The sequence below is a fragment of the Phalangium opilio genome, unplaced genomic scaffold (assembly GCF_054372755.1).
Source record: "Phalangium opilio isolate 3A_F unplaced genomic scaffold, DU_Popi_V2 ptg000063l_1, whole genome shotgun sequence".
Lineage (NCBI taxonomy): Eukaryota > Metazoa > Arthropoda > Arachnida > Opiliones > Phalangiidae > Phalangium > Phalangium opilio.
In genome coordinates, this window is record NW_028324180.1 from 907,800 (window position 1) to 912,183 (window position 4,384).

General features: G+C 41.1%; 1 pseudogene; it reads left to right on the top strand.

The window, feature by feature from the left end:
- Positions 1 to 732: 732 nt before the first annotated feature.
- On the top strand, positions 733 to 1,598 carry LOC149662120 (small subunit ribosomal RNA; annotated as a pseudogene; the record flags this gene model as incomplete).
- Positions 1,599 to 4,384: the final 2,786 nt, after the last annotated feature.

A 4,384-nucleotide genomic window follows, 5' to 3' on the forward strand; every position in this document is an offset into this window, starting at 1 on the left:
AATTAAAGTTTAACTTCATCCCGTTAACTTATATTAACCCCGTACTCCACTAACACCCCCCTCCCTACCACCCACCTTGCCTCCCTTCCTTCCTTGCCTCCCTTCCTTCCTTCCCTCCTTCCTTTCGCATATTGAAAAAAGAGAGTCAATTAAATTTGTTCATCGTTAGTGAGTTCATATTTTTAACGGACTTCGCTAATACTTATGTTCCTCACTATTATTGTGGAGCGTGGTCGTTTTGTCTTTCAATTTAAATCATCAATTGATGCAAATTGTCTCTACAATTTCAATTGAAAGACAATGAAATACGTCACGTCTCCCGGACCTTCTGGCGAGAACGAAAGTAGCCGACTTTTGACCGTCGAAGCGATATTTTATCAGCTAGTCCCAGATCGTCCTCGTAACGGAGGTGCGACATTGGTGGGCCAATTGGTAATAATTGCTATTCGATGGTGAGTTTGTTTCGTAAAGGGGCAATAATCCAAGTATCTCAGCGTTCACGTTCGAACACGGCGATTGAAATATATCGCCTCGGGTGAATGAATCGAGAAACAAAAGCGAAGAAAACCCTTCCCGAGAGGGTTCGGCTTCTCGTTTTAACGTTGATAAAGTTGGATTCGTCCGCTTCAAGCGGCGGTTCTGCGACGCCTTTAACGCGGCTCGTCGGTCCTTAATCGGGCCGGTCGTAGCGCGGGAATGGCGTCAACTGACGGCAACGTTATTCGTTGTTACCTGGTTGATCGATCCTGCCAGTAGTCATATGCTTGTCTCAAAGACTAACCATGCATGTCTAAGTACATGCCGAAATAAGGTGAAACCGCGAATGGCTCATTAAATCAGTTATGGTTTCTTAGATCGTACTTTTTAACTTGGATAACTGTGGCATTTCTAGAGCTAATACATGCAGCAGAGCCCCGACCTTAGGAAAGGGGCGCTTTTAATAGATCAAGACCAATCGGGCTTCGGCCCGCTTACCATGGCGACTCTGGATAACTTTGGGCAAATCGCACGATCTCGTATCGGCGATGTTTCTTTCAAGTGTCTGCCTTATCAACTTTCGATGGTAGGCTACGCGCCTACCATGGTCGTAAAGGGTAACGGGGAATCAGGGTTCGATTCCGCAGAGGGAGCCTGAGAAACGGCTACAACATCCAAGGAAGGCAGCAGGCGCGCAAATTACCCACTCCCGGCACGGGGAGGTAGTGACGAAAAATAACAATACGGGACTCTTTTGAGGCCCCGTAATTGGAATGAGTACACTCTTAATCCTTTAACAAGGATCCATTGGAGGGCAAGTCTGGTGCCAGCAGCCGCGGTAATTCCAGCTCCAATAGCGTGTATTAAAGTTGTTGCGGTTAAAAAGCTCGTAGTTGAATCTCAGTTCCAGAAAGGCGGTCCGCTCCGGTGGTTTCTGCCTGGCCTGAACATTCTGTCGGTTTTCCTTCGGTGCTCTTCATTGAGTGTCGTAGGTGCCCGAGACGTTTACTTTGAAAAAATTGGAGTGGTCAAAGCAGGCGTTCCGCCTGAATAATGGTACATGGAATAATGAAAGAGGGCTTCGAGTTCTCGATCGCGCGCATACCCATAGTGGTCTTCCGGATCGCGGGCACTTGCTCTTAGAATCGGTTTTGGTGCGTGTTTTGGCTTTATATTCGGTTTTCTACCGGTCTACGCCGTTAAATTACTCTTGCGTCGTCTGCTCGATCGGTTAACGACACCCAAACGGATCCCTCTGTTCGGAGGTTTTAAATTAGTTTTTTTTGTTCTCTTTCGTCTTAATTGTACTTATAACGCGCGCCCCATCATGTTCATGTCTGACTTCACCTAAGCCTCGGCGTGATTATTTCCACTATGGAAATCTTTGATGAGTTAAGAGAGCTGAATTGATAGTTTGTGGTTATTTGATTGAGCATAATGTGGCGTTTTTATCATCTGACCAGAAGTTTTATAATCTTGTTTCCCTGATTATAAAATTGCTCAACAAATGCGACTTAAAAGAACCAAAGCAACAGCCATGAAACTAATGTTATAGTTGCATCTCATAAGAATGAATTAGTTAATATCTTGAGAGAAACCAAATTTAGTGTCATGATTGACGATAGTACAGACATATCAGCTACAAAAACTACCGCCATTGTTGTGAGGTTCTATGACAAACGCAAAGGTGTTAAATTTCTTGAGAGAAACCAAAGTTAGTGTCATGATTGACGAAAGTGCAGACATATCAGCTACAAAAACTACCGCCATTGTTGTGAGGTTCTAGGTCAAACGCAAGGGTGTTATTGTAAGCCAATTTTGGCAATTAATTCAAATTGTAAATGAAAAAGAACCGGGTAAAGCAACTGCAGAAATTACATTCACTTCCGTTCTCAAGACCTATCAAGATGAAAACATCAGTTTAGAAAATATCATTGGTTTTGGTTCAGATGGCTGTAATACAAGGATGGGGCTCAAAACTCAGTTTCAAGTCGCTTCAAAAGTTGTTGTCCAGGGATTTTTGTTATGACTTGCATCTGTCATTCACTGGCTTTATGCGCTAGCGAGGCGTGTAAACAACTACCTAGACGCTGCGAAGATAAAGCTCGTAAATGTCTACAATTTCATGAAAAATTGTTCCAAAAGACTGGCCGAACTTAAGCAGTTTCAATTCTCGATTTTGGAGTCGACAAGATTTTGCACCCATCACAAACAAGATGGCTGTCGTTGATAGCTGTAGTAAATCGAATTTTAGAACAGTGGGAAGTTCTAAAGTTTTTCTCGAACATGTGGAATCGTGAAAAATTGGTTGCAGCTGAAGATATTTACAAAAGCCTTTTCAATCCAAGCATCAAGCTGTATTTACTGTTTCTTCAATGGGTTTTACCAGAATCTACGTCTTTGAATGAGTATTTCCAGTCGTCTAAAGTGGTAATAGCTACTCTTTACGAAAAGATAGTGGCAACATATAAAAAGCTCGTAATGTCTTTCATCAACCGCAACAGTGTGCAGTCAGCTGACTTAAATGATCTGGATCTTAATAACAGTCAAAATATCTTCCGTTTAATCAGATTGATTTGGTTGTCAATGTTCTCAATGAACTAAACAAGCTAAGAAGTCGACCAGACTAAAACTTAATATATGCAAAAACTGGATGATCAATTCAGATCTATCTCGATTGTTACTTTCAATGATGATATCCAAAACGAAAAGCAAGTCGATAAATTCTGGTGGAAGATGTCATTGGTAGAAGATGCAAATGGTGAAAAGGAGTTTGGATTAATTTCTGATTTTTTCCTAAGAGCTTTATCTTTGCCACATTCAAATGCCGATTGTGAAAGAATATTAAGTAAAATTAACATGACGAAGACAAAAACAAGAAACAAATTGTCACCATCAACAAAGTCACTCAACTTACTTAATTGATGGAACATTGTTAAGAAGCCAGTGCGCTCAAGCAGTTGGAAGCTGTTGTAATTTTGAACCATCAGATGACATGTACAAGCTCTTTACTAGTGATATTCATAATTCCCTTCCTACATCTTCAACAAAAACCGCTAGTCAAAAGAAGGATGCTGAATAATTATTGAAATTATAAAAGAGCGTAACAACTAGGCCTACATTGAAAAAAATCCTCCTTAATATTTTCTAACATTCTTAAAATGATAAATGTACCTGACAAATGTGGTAAAATTAGTTTAAGAAATCTACTTGAAATAAGAAATTTCAAAAACTCCCAAAGAGTGAAAAATTAACAAAACACTAAAAACAATGTACCTGCCGAAGTTATTATAAATAAATGAATTTTATTCCTTGTTTAAATTTCAATAGTCAAAAATGCATTTTAAGCGATGAAAATTCTTACCATACATTTTACTCCTTAACAAAGCTATTTGAACCTATTAAAAACTCCCACCAAGCCTAAACCAAACCCTCAAACATAGACCACATGACCACTCTATGCCAGAAAGGGCGTTACCAAACGTACCATAATTTTGCCAAGAATTCAATAATTTTCGAGCGAGAATACCATAATTTCGTTTTTTCAATCTGGCAACGCTGCCTGTACGTGAGCGATTTAATGTCCGACGCTGCCACCGGTGTCAGTCCTACGGACATGTGTGCGGCCACTGCCAGTCTCCACATCCGGTTTGCGCGTACTGCGGTGACTACCATGAGTACCAGGACTGCCCATCCAATGACAACCCTTCCCGCCCCAACTGCGTCAATTACAATAACCGTACGGGAAGCAACGTCTAAACATGTCATGAAACCCTTGACTCGCATTGTCCATGCTACCTCCACCAAGTCGAACTTTGTAAATCCCGGGTTCTTTATTGAACTACATCGTCACTTATTCCCCAGCCTACCGTCCTTTCCTTTCCCTAAGACCTTACTCTTCTCCCAT